This window comes from Phoca vitulina, unplaced genomic scaffold (assembly GCF_004348235.1).
Source record: "Phoca vitulina isolate PV1807 unplaced genomic scaffold, GSC_HSeal_1.0 scaffold4, whole genome shotgun sequence".
In the NCBI taxonomy this organism is placed as follows: domain Eukaryota; kingdom Metazoa; phylum Chordata; class Mammalia; order Carnivora; family Phocidae; genus Phoca; species Phoca vitulina.
Window position 1 is genome coordinate 10,940,946 of NW_022589707.1, and position 13,096 is coordinate 10,954,041.

A 13,096-nucleotide genomic window follows, 5' to 3' on the forward strand; every position below is an offset into this window, starting at 1 on the left:
TTTATAGTACCTAGAACAATGCTGGGTACTCATTATTTTTTATTGTGATAAAATATACCTAACCTAAAATTAACCATTTTTAAGTATACAGTTCTATGTCATTAAGTACCTAGAACAGTATGTAATACCCCATGGTGGATGATCAATAAATATTTGTTTAATGACTCACTGTACAGGAGAAAAAAGTCAGTATACAAGGCAGAGTTAGATTGAGAGAGAAAGAATATCGAGAAAGCTCGAAGAAAAAAAGCCATAAGCAATATTAGAAAATATTTCAAATTGAATGAAAATTATGTCTCTTGGAAAAGCAAAGCTAATTAAATGTATGGGGAAGGAGAAAACAATAAATAAGTGGAAATCAATCAAATAGAAAATGGAAAAAGAAAGAGAAAGCCAATGAACTCAACCGTTCGTTCTTTGGAGAAAGAAAATAAAATTGATGAATCTTTAGTTTGATTGATCAAGAAAAAAAGGGAGAAAAACACAAATTGTCAATATTGAGAAGGAGGAAGTGTCACGTCAGATGCTACATGCATTTAAAAGATAGCAAGGTTGGGGTGCCTGGGTGGTTGAGTCGGTTGAGCATCTGACTCTTGATTTCAGCTCAGGCCATGGTCTCAGGGTTCTGAGATCAAGCCCCAGGTTGGGCTCTGCACTGGCTTGGAGCCTGTTTAAGATTCTCTCTCTCTCTCCCTCTGCCCCTTCCGCCTTGCTTGTGCGCTCACGCGCACACTCACACACGCTCTCTGAAAAAATAAATTAATTAAATAAGTTAAAAAAATTTTAAAAAGCGAGGAAATACTATGAATTACTTCATGCCAGTATATTTGACAACACGAAGTGGTCAATTTTCCCTCACAGACAAAAGTTTCTAAAATAGAAAACCTATGTAGGTTTATATCTGTTAATGAAATTGAGCTTGTAATGATGAAACAAATCTTTGGATAGGCTAGCCCAGGTCCTCTCTCCACAGGACACTGGCAGTCACAAATCTAGGTCTTTTGCTCTTCTTTTCCCAAAAAGACCACTCTGTTTCTGTTAACAAATGTTTGCTTTGCTTTGTTGTTCATTTTTTTCCCCCAGAATTAATTCAATTGGCAACCTCTTGATGAGATTGGGACACACTCTGGTCTCTGGACTGGACTCGGTCTTCCAATTTCTAGAACACATTTGTACTCGGTCTCTTAGGATTTCCTACGGTCTTAATGTTTGTTTTCCCCCAAATTCATATACTGAAATCCTAATTCCCAATGTGATGTATTAGGAGGTGAATGAGATTAATGCTCTTATAAAAGAGGCTCCAGAGAGCTAGCACACTCCTTCCACGAGATGAAGATGCAATGAAAAGTGTGCAACCTGGAAGAGGGCCCTCACCTGACCATGCCGGCACTCTGATCTTGGACTTCTAACCTCCAGAACTGAGAAATAAATTTTGGCTGTTTGTGAGTCACTCAGTCTATCATATTTTGCTGTGACAGCCTGAACGGACTAAGACAGGATTTCTTGCAAATGACCATTTCATGCAACAGTGTAATCACTGTTTTCGCTTATAATCATGATTAATTTTGCTCTCAGATTAATTATTTGGCAAATTAATTGCTTAATGAAACTCATTAAGGAGTATGAGAGTGGAGACCAACTTCCTCTCCAGCTAACTTTCAGCAACTAGCTGAAGTACCTGGCTCAACAGACAGCTGAATGTAAGAACTGTGAATTTGCAAGGTAAACTTTTTTTTAATAAGCTGTTTTCACATTAAATCTGTTACATTGCTCAAGAGTTCAAATAAGCTCCAAAGAAAGGCTGATACCAGTGACAACCCGCATAAGACAGACTCATCCACCAGACTGAGTATCAAAAAGAATGAGATGGTAAAACATCCAGACATGCACATTTCTTTCACTTACAAAGGTTGACTTAGCATCACGAGTGCACATAGAATCCCAGAAGTCCAATGCAAACTAAATAGATTTTTTGATCAAACCTTAAAAAAACAATTGCCAGACACTTCACCCTCTGAGAAAGCTTATTTAGGGGGACAAACTACTTTGGCAAGATAAGTCTCCTTGAATATATTCGACTATCAAGGCAGGCATCTTCCTATATAAAACATTATCATTTTCACACTACTCCAAAGAAATCCAATGAATAACTACTTACTGGGCTCGATGAATCTTCAATGATAGAGGTGCCCCCGAGTGCCAACACCTCCCTCCACAAGCTCGCCTGTTATTTGTTCTTGAACGTGACCCTCTGGCGTTTCCAAGCCGCTTTACCGAACAGCTGCACGCAGGAAAGCCCCGAGCAGCGTGAGGTCAAAGAGTACGACACAAGAACTGGCCAAAGCCAAGGCTTCCACGCGGTAGCTCTCTTCTTCCAAGCGGACTAGAGAATGCTGGCGCGTGGCTTCAGGCCACAAGTTCTTCGGTGGAAAGTCCTCCATGCCCAATTCGGCGAAGAGCGAGCTCAGGAGGGCTCTCTCCATAGCAATACTTGGCCATGGGAGTCCCTATAGGTGTTCTCGTTCTGCAGGCTCCGGGATGAGGTCCCGCATGTGGCCAAACACAAATCAAAGTGATCTTCGACGCCATGAAGAGGTTCTAGAATGCCACGGCCGCCAGGTGCAGGGAGCGCTCCAGGAGAAGTAGCTTGCTGGGCTGCAGGCAGCGGGACGCGCAGTCCTCCCAAGCCGCCTTGGCGCAAGGTTGCACCGGGACTGCTTTGTGCCAGGGACATTGACCTTCAAACCGCCATTCACCAGCAAATCCTTCCTTTCACAAATGTAGCCTAGTTGGTCCGTGATGAGGTACTTCCCTCGAATGGGGTTCCCGCACGGGTGGCCAGGCCCACTCCCGTTGCCCAGGGGAAACTGCACTTGATGCACAACGGGCTGGTCGAGGTCTGGAACCTGGAGGAGATTCCGATCCCTCGGTGCCCTTTCCTCCTGCTTGACGGTGCTGGTGAGGAAAGAGAGAAGCAAGAGCCCGAAGACCAGGGCGAGCACCCACGTCTTCCGGAGAAGTGGGTACCACATGGTGGCCTGCAGGTGCACCGCGTCCACGCGGATGTGGGGCGCGGCGGGCGTTCAGCTGGGCAGGCCCCCGCTCCTGGTCTGCATGGCCTCTACCCCTCCCAGCAGGTGCGGGCCCCACCGGCTCCCCAAGGATAACTGCTTTTTTAACCTCATTCCCCGATTCTAGGGCATTTTGTTACCTTGTTACTATTTCATTAGGCACAATTTTCACAAAATGTGTGCTTCCCTTTTTGTAGTGTTTTGAGTATTTTAAGTAGGAATAATCTTGTTTCCGAGCTGTGGGGCTGGGGATTAAGTACAAGAAGCCCTTCAACAACCAGAACCAGTCTAGGACTTGAAAGTAGGTATGGGACGGTAGTACTACTTTCGTTTATGCAGGACATGTCCATTTAGGGCTAACCAAAAGACGTTAGAATGACACCTGAATCTGGGCCTCCCTAGAATCTGTCCCCCTCCCCCCCCCCAAACGGGCCATCCTGGCTTTCTTGACCTCTGACTCATCTCTGCAGCACCCCCACCCCTAACCTGCTCATGGGTGGGTGACTTAATGGAGCTCTGAGAAGCATCTATTTGCTATTCAGATAGGAAACTTGAATCAGCAGCAAATGGAGACTGTCGGGAGCCGAGGGGGGGGTGGGGGTGGGGGGGGTGGACCTCGCTTGCAGGGGCCACTGCTGGCCTACTGACTCCTGGGTACTTTGAATCATGACCCTAATTGCAGAGTCCTCAGCTGGTCCAATCAGTCCTGGACTTCTGTTGGAGGTGGAACTGTATTCTTATAACTAACCTCGATTTGCTGACCCTGAAATACGGAGCTGAGTAGCCCAGTTAAACTCTGGGACACTGGCCGGTTGGCTGGGCAGGTGGCTCACTCTCTGCCTCTGTCCCAGCCCGAGTGGGAAGGACCATGTGACTCAGAAGGGTAAAGACAAGACAAGGTTGAGAATGGAGGCTGTTCAAGCAGGTGCTGCTCATTACCTGGGAGCTGGGCAGAGACCTGGAAACCGACTTTGAGCTGACAAATCTACTGCAATGAAGGTCCCCAGGAAGGTTGGAGGAAAATAGGGAACAGAACCTTGGGAGATGGCCTAAGGCTGTGAGACATGAAAGCCAGGAGGTTGTTGAAGAGGGAAGCCTGCAGGCTCACCCTGAGTCTAGGGGTACTACTGTTCGGGAACCATCCCAACCTAGATGATCACAGTGTGATGCCAACTCGCATTAAGATGAACTGACTCAGGAGCATCAGGCTGGCTCAATGAGTTAAGAGTCTGCCTTCAGCTCAGGTCATGATCTCAGGGTCCTGGGATTGAGCCCTGAGTCAGGCTCCCTGCTCTGCGGGGAGTCTGCTTCTCCCTCTGCCTCTGCCCCTCCTCTCTGCTTGTGCTCTCTCTCTCAAATAAATAAGATCATTATTATTATTATCTTATTTTTATTTATTTGTCAGAGAGAGAGCACGCACAAGCAGGGGGAGTGGCAGGCAGAGGGAGAAGCAGGCTCCCCGCTGAGCCAGGAGCCCGATGTGGGACTTGATCCCAGGACCCATGATCCATGACCTGAACCGAAGGCAGACTCTTAACCATTGAGCCACCCAGGCATCCCAATAAATAAAATCTTAAAAAAAAAAAAAAAAGATGAACTGACTCAGTGATTTTCAAATTGCGACTTGTGAACCATTGGTAGATCCTGAAATAAATTTATTGGGCCTATTCCTCAACTTTTTTAACTAAAAAAAAAAAAAAAATACAAAATATAACAGAAAATATCAGTGTCATAGAAGTAATAAAGGTATGTTCTGATTTGTAAAATTTTGTTTCAGCTCTATTTTGTTTAAGTGTAAACTAGGTCTTCAGGCAAAATGTATTTCCAACTAGAGGTCATGTAAACAAAGTTTGTTACCAGTGACTCTAACTCCCCTTGCTCTGATTTCTTGCAATCTTACCAAACAATCTATTGATTTGAATTTAGTTGCTCACATAAAGGAGATGACATTAATCAGTGATTATAAGTATTTAATTGCTTGATAGTTTTATTTCTCACTGTGGATTAATAAACTGGCATTCTGATTTTACTATTATCAATCTTTTATGAATTCTTTTTTAAAAAGATTTATTTATTTATTAGAGAGGGGGGGGAGCACATAAGCAGGGGGAGGGGCAGAGGGAGAGTTGCAGAGCCCGCCACAGGGCTTGATCTCACGACCTTGAGATCATGACCTGAGCTGAAACCAAGAGTCAGACACTGAGCCACCCAGGTGCCCCTTTATGAATTCTTTTTTAAGCATGAGTCAATTCCCTACTGCCCACACCCCTATGGGTAATTAACAAAACAGATTTCCAAGCCAGCCAGTCTGAAGACTGAGTATCAGAACAGGATTGTTTCAAAGCAATGACATCCTTACTGACCTTTTCCTTGCCCTCCTCACCTGCCTCCCAACTCTATCCTCCACCCAGTAGCCGAGGTAGTCTTTTATAACATAAATCCAGTCTTGGCACTCCCCTGCCTAAAACCTTTAACAGTGTGTCATTGTGTTAAGTCGAACCAAGTGAAATCATTGGTCAAAATGAAAATCGATGATTTTACATTGATCAACTTAAAACGGGAACTTCTTGTGTATAAGGACTTGTATGAGCTGGACCTCATCTCTTCCCCCTCTTTTACCTATGTTATCTTCATCATGTAATGGCTTTCAATTTTTTTTTTATGGCAATCCATAATAAGAAATACAAGAAATACATTTTAGGGGTGCCTGGGTGGTTCAGTTGGGTAAGCATCCGACTCTTGATTTCAGCTCAGGTCTTGATCCCAGGATCATGAGTTCAAGCCCCATGTCGGGCTCCACGCTGGGCGTGGTGCCTACTTAAAAAAAAAAAAAAAAAGAAATACATTCTACACTGTGATCCAGGATCCACATATACATAAGCAAACATAACATGCTTCATGTCTTGACTGATAAATAACTTCCTAAGAGAAGCCTTCTTCAACCAACCTGTGCAAATGGATCCCATCCTAACCTTGATTCTCCTCCATTGCATCCTATTCATTTTTTATAGTGCTAAGCATAATCTGAAGTGCTACATTTACTTATTTATTTGTGAGAAAGAGAAAAGCAGTCCCCTGATATCCAGGAACTGACCTGATGTTATCACTTAGGCCTTGCTGTTGCTGAGCTGGCCCGGCACTCGCAGCCAGGTCTTGATATATTCCCAGTGAACATAAACAATATCATAATATCACACAACATCTACATGAGACAAGGGCACTTTGTGACCATGATGAATCAAGACCAAAACAAAACCACTCATAATCAGGTGCCTGGGTGGCTCAGTGGTTGAGCGTCTGCCTTCAGCTCAGGTCAGGATCCCAGGGTCCTAGGATAGAGCCCCGCATCGGGCTCCCTGCTCCTCGGGAAGCCTGCTTCTCCCTCTCCCCGTGCTTATGTTCCCTCTCTCGCTGTGTCTCTCTCTGTCAAATAAATACATAAAATCTTTAAAAAAAAAAACAACACTCATAATCATATTTGAGCAGAGAAAACATTAACAGTCTCCAAGCTACAGAATGCCAAATATTTTCCCTTCAGCTAATGAGTGACTGCCACTTCTTTCCTAATTATAGCTGTGGCCTCCATATAAATAAGATATACTGATGTGTCCAATCATAGAATCACCACGACTTCCTGCAAGCACCCAATACTGACTAAAGCTCTGTTTCCTGGGATCTTTCCCAAAATTACCTAACTTAACCCCAAGTCTTTTAAGTCCTTTCTAACACCCTCTTACCGAAATGCCCCACGGCTCCCCATGGTGTGGAGCTCCTGCACAGCAACGAGTTAATAAACCCGACTTGTTCAGCCTCAAGTATGGTTCTCGGGCTATTATTCACCAGGATATCCCCTGGGACTTGCACAGTGCCTGCCACTTAAGAGGTGCTTAATATCTTGGATAAACAAATAGATGAATGAGAGTCAGAATAATTAATTGCTTAATGTCCACCTTCCTGCACTGGGGTGGAGGACCTGTCTGGGTTGCTGGCCGATCTTTCTAGGAGACAGTGTTCTGTCTCACTGTGTGTCTTAGAGCCATCAGCTGTTATTAACACCCTCCTTAAACGCTTGGTGATCTCTTCTATAACCATCTCTCCTGCTAGTCAGAGAAGTTGTCAATTCTTTTAAACATGCTCAAACCTAATTCTTCCACGAGCTTGGCTTACTGCGTTCTCAGCACTTAAATCTTTTCTAGATTACAACTGGCAAAGGTGAACTCTGATCCCTGGATCCTCTGTGATGCTCTTTCCAAGCAAGAATTTCTTAGACAAACTTCTGACTCCATCACTCACTCCATCTAGCTATGTGTAATATTTCATCTCTGTGCTGAGGTTCACTAAGCTTCCATAATTTTTTTTTTTTTAAAGATTTTATCTATTTATTTGACAGAGAGAGACACAGCAAGAGAGGGAACACAAGCAGGGGGAGTGGGAGAGGGAGCCAAGCAGGCTTCCCGTGGAGCAGGGAGCCCGATGCGGGGCTCGATCCCAGGACTCTGGGATCACGACCCGAGCCGAAGGCAGACGCCCAACGACTGAGCCACCCAGGCGCCCCGCTTCCAGAATTTTTAATGATCTTTTTCTGATTATAACAGTAACCGATGCTCATAAAAGAACATTTAGAAAACACAGAATTGGGGCGCCTGGGTGGCTCAGATGGTTAGGCGTCTGCCTTCGGCTCAGGTCATGATTCCAGGGTCCTGGGATAGAGCCCCACGTCGTGCTCCTGGCTCAGCAGGGAGCCTGCTTCTCCTTCTCCCTCTGTCTCCCCCTCCCCCCCCGCTCATGCTCTCTCTCTCTCCGTATCTCTGTGTCTCAAATGAATAAATAAAATCTTTAAAAAAGAAAAAAGAAAACACAGAATGGTGCAAAGAATAAAAACTGAAATTAGCCACAATCCTACAGCAACACCTTGATTTAATTTTAGTTGGACACATAGATATTAATATAAATTAATAATATATGTTTCTTATATTTTTATAAGAATATTATGAGCATTACCTTCATCATTAAATATTCTTCAAAATCACCATTTTCAACTTTGTTATTTCATTCAGAGAACGTTACGTGCTAAGAACTCAAAAGCCAGCATTCAGTGTATGGTCCTTAAAGTATGTAGCTGTGTTATTAATAGTGAATATTTAGATTTCTTCTAATTTTTCATTGTTATACATGCTTCAGTGAACACCTTTCTGTATGAATCATTTTCCACATTCTTCAGAAAAGTTTCTTAGAAGTGACATTATTAGTTTAATGTGCATGAATTTTTTAATACTCTCAATAGGTATTGCAAAATTGTTTTAAGGACTACATTTCTGCCAGAGAATGTACCTGATTCTCCAACCTTCACCAACACTAAATATTACTATTTTAAAACATATATTATTAGGAAGATTTTCTTTTTAAATGGTATCTAATTTTTAACTTACATTTTTCTATTGCTGGTGAAGTTCAGGAATTTGTTCAAATAAATTTCTTTAAGAATCCAAATATTCTCTCTACCCTATTTTAAAAACAAAATTAAATAAAACATAATGCCTATAAAATAATGTTATAGAGTAGTTTTCTTACATAGACAAACTATTATAGGACCTCCGTGAATATGAACCAAAACTAAGTCAAGTCTGATCCTGAGAGACAATGTTTTAAATCAAAACCGTGGTGGCAAAGCCAGGGCGTGCAGTTTATATCTTGATATACCATGTTAACTTCAGAGTTCTTGGCGGGGGAAGAAATTGCTAGGTCATAATTTCAAGGCAACAGGGCTTAGAAAAAGATTTCTATAAATTTTGCTTATTTATTACGTGCTCCTGGGTTAAGCCGTGACTAAGATAAGAGACATGAGGGAAGGGAAGGACGTGTATTCCAGACAGAAATTCATCTCTGCCAAAGGTTCAAAAATACCCAGACATTTCCCTAGTGGTGTTTTGCAATTCTTCGTATTTGCATTTTTCTCATAACAAAGACCCTAGCCTGCAGCCAGAGCTGTTTTACCCCCTCGAACATTCTCTGAACAAAACTGCCTGGATCCAGCTTTCTATTTTTAAGCCCCTTGAAACTCTTTTTGAATTAATCACTTGATCTGTGTGTGTGAAATATTCTCTGAGCTCTGAATAGCTTCGATTGTGTTACATTCTATTCAGGTAAATTTGATCCAACAAATATTTATTGAGAACCCACCATGAAAAACAAATCATTTTTTAAAAAAGAGGTCTGTAGGAGTAACAGAGAGATCAACACATAACCACAATACTCCATGACTCTCCATGTGATACAGATGGATATAAAGGATTGTAAAAATACAAAGAAGGGACAGGAAGAAAAACTCCTCTTACCTCTGCTCCTTTTGTTGAATGGGTGGATCAAGGGTTTTTCAGGAAATAGAGGAGAAGAAGAAGAAAGCAATTTTAGTTTCTTTCCCAAACCTACAAACCTACCCCTCTCACAATTTAAGCCCTAGTTAGGCTCCTAGATTGATCTGGAATTGATCTGGTAAGTAGCCGGAGCTTTGGGGCAGATGGCTACAGATTTATTGGACAACAGGAATGGGCCATGAGAGTGGCCAGATGTGTTGAAAACTAGATCAGGGGGCACCTGGGTGGCTCAGTCGGTTAAGCGTCTGCCTTCGGCTCAGGTCATGATCCCGGGGACCTGGGATTGAACCCCACATGGGGCTCCTGGCTCAGCAGGGAGCCTGCTTCTCCCTCTCCCCCACTAGCTCATGCTCTCTCTCTCTCTCTAGCTCTCTCTCTCAAATAAATAAATAATCTTAACAAAAAACTAGATCAGATATTATAAGAGGCAAATGCATGTGCTGTATTTCCAATTTTTTACCACTTTATTGAGGTATGATTAACATGTAAAAAGCTTTACATATTTAATGTATACAACTTGGTGAAGTGGGGGATAGGTAGGTACCATCACCACCATCAAGGCCATAAATATATTCATCTCCTCCCGAAGTTTCCTCCCTCCTCCATTATCATTATTATATTGTTATTCGTGTGTGTACCTGTGTGTTAAGAACACTTAAGAACTACCCTCTTAGCAAATCGTTAGCTAGAGGCACTATGCTATATAGCAGATCTCCAGAACATATTTATCTTGCATAATTGAAACTTTGTACCCTTTGGCCTTCACTTCACCACCCCCCCCCCCCACCCCAGCAACCACTTCTACTCTCTGCTTCTATGTGTTTGTTTTACATTCCGCATATAAGTAGATCAACTGCGTATCTAACTGTATGGACCTCTGCAGGTTATGAAGTCCTCCTTCCTTCATACATTATCTCATCTGTCCTTATACCAACTAGGTAAATGAGGAATTATTATTCTCCAATTTTAACAGATGAGAAAACTGAAGCTCAGACAAGTTAAGTGACTTGCCCAAGAGCATCCCCAGAGTGACACAGCTCGGCATAAAACATAAGTCTTCTGACTACAAGTTCAGTACTCTTTCCAGAGGAGGAATGCCCAAATAACATTATAAGGCATGCTGGTATTATCTTATATGCAATGGCTCCAGCTTCTAGAATTTTATTTTAAGTAAACTCTACATCCAATGTGGGGCTTGAACTCATGACCCCAAGGTCAAGAGTAACATGCTCTACCAACTGAGTCAGCCAAGCACCTCTCCAGCTTCTAGAATTTTAAAGGTCCCCTTTCAACCTGTACTAAAAGCTAGACCTAAAAGGAGAGGAAGTAGGGAAGAAGCTTTTAGTTATACCATTGATTTAGGCAAAAGATGCAGGCAAAACATAATGTTCTAAAATTTTCATGTGTCTCATAAAAAGGAAGGTAAAACTAAAGAAGAGAGCTAGACAAGATGAACTGTAAGAATATCATATTATTATCCAATTTTCATGATGTGATAATAATTATTAGGTAATAATACATAAGACTCAGGTACTACTTATTATTAAGACACTTACATAAGCACTTACAGTGCTTACCATATTCTAGGTACTGTTTAAGTATTTTAGATATGTAAACTCATTTAATCCAGCCTCTAAGAGGCAGGTACAATTATGATTTCCATTTTATAGACGAGAAATTGGAGGTACAGAGAGGTTAAGTAAGTTGCTCAAAGTCACACAAGCAGGATGTGATGGAGCCATGATACAAAGCCAGAGAGCTGGACTTCCCAGGGCCACTTAACCACTATACTGTAACAGTAAGCCTTTTCCAATGCCTGCAAGACTTCTAAGAACAGCCAGACTTTGCTTTGACTTAAGCTGGCGATGTGCCTCCTCACCATGTTTCCGTAACACCTTACACATTCCTGGTCTAAACACTCCTCACATTTTCTGTTAATCACTTATTTGTCTTTCTCCATAGTCTCAAAGGTATGGAGGCAGATGCTGTGACTTGCTCATTTACCACTGTCACCCAAGCACGTGGCTCAATGCTTGGACCACTGTAGTTGCTCAATGCAGACTTATTCAAATAATTATTAATCTCACAAGCTCTTCTATAGTGTTGACCATGTGCCAGGTACTGTGCAAAGAGTAAATACTTAAAAATCCTATGAGGTATGTACGATTTTACAGATAAGGAAACTGAGGCACAGAGAAGTTGAGTAATTTGAACAAGGTCATGAACTAGCAATAAGTAACAAAGTCAAGATTATAACCAAGGCTGTCTGACTTCGGAGCCCATGTTCTTCGCTACTAGGCTGAGTGAATACATGAATGAATGAATGCATGAAGTATCTATCTGGGGCGCCTGGGTGGCTCAGTCATTAAGCATCTGCCTTCGGCTCAGGTCATGATTCCAGGGTCCTGGGATCGAGCCCCACATCAGGCTCCCTGCTCGGTGGGAAGACTGCTTCTCCTTCTCCAGCTCCCCCTGCTTGTGTTCCCTCTCTCGCTGTGTCTCTCTCTGTCAAATAAATAAATAAAATCTTTAAAAAAAAAAAAGAAATATCTATCTGTATGTACTATAGAATCTGGGGTTGCTGTTCCTTAGGCTTTTGTGGTCAAGTAGTTTTCTTAGTGGCTTCTTCATGGTTTCCTTTATGGCTTGGATTTGTTACTTTTCTTTGGCCTCCTCCAGTGGAAAGAGGATGGACATTACAATTGCAACTTGGCTGAGTGAAGTACCAGATATTTCTGTCTCAGTTGTTCTGCTTTTTCTTTAGTCTCTACAAATGTCTCAAGGTGAAAATAGCTGTCTAAATCTTTGGAAAGGAATTAAAGAACTGAATTCTCATAGCATTGCAAGATGTCAGTAGAGTGTCAAGTGGGAAAAAATGGCTAAAAGATTATTTTATTTCCAAACATGCAGCATTTTGCTGATATCCTCAGATTCCAAGCAAATTGTGAAAAACATTGAAATACAATTAAACATACATATTTAAATATTTAAACAGAAACTTCTACTATGACATTTTTATAGCTTATTATTTACTTGGTTTATTCTATAAAAGCTTATGCCATGAAAATAGGATCCTCGTTTCTTAAATACTGTTAGATACCTATTAGAATACCAGGAGGAAAAAAAAATGCACCGTTGGGAAGTAAATGTGCCTGAACATATAAGGTTTTTTCTTTTTATTCTTAAGTCTCTTTATTGGTATTTCAAGGACTTGGAATGAGAAAAATCACACAGAACTGTGCCCCGAACAATGGAGCAAGAATTAATCATGATCAGTCAAGTGTATATTTTCTCCCACTTTATTCTCATCAGAGTCTGAAATATACAGGCCACTTCAGTGTGTGGCACTGGGCTTCATGGGCCTGATGGTGCTCAGTAAATACTTGTTGAAGAGAGAGTAACAGAAGGAAAGATACAGTTCGATATCCAACCCCTATGTTCCAGAATGGCTCTTCAAAAATGCAGATCAGCCTCTCCAAAGAAATAAAGTGAAACCAAAAATCCTGTTTTCCCAAAGTTTTTGCGGCAATCAAACCCAGAGGAGAAATCAGAAAATCTTTAAACCACAAACCAAAAGTCTTTATTTATTTATTTATTTTTTTTTTTGAGAGAGAGAGAATGAGAGAGAGAGAGCATGAGAGTGGGGAGGGT

General features: G+C 41.9%; 1 pseudogene; it reads right to left on the bottom strand.

The window, feature by feature from the left end:
* Positions 1-2,406: 2,406 nt before the first annotated feature.
* On the bottom strand, positions 2,407-3,083 carry LOC116630606 (annotated as a pseudogene).
* Positions 3,084-13,096: the final 10,013 nt, after the last annotated feature.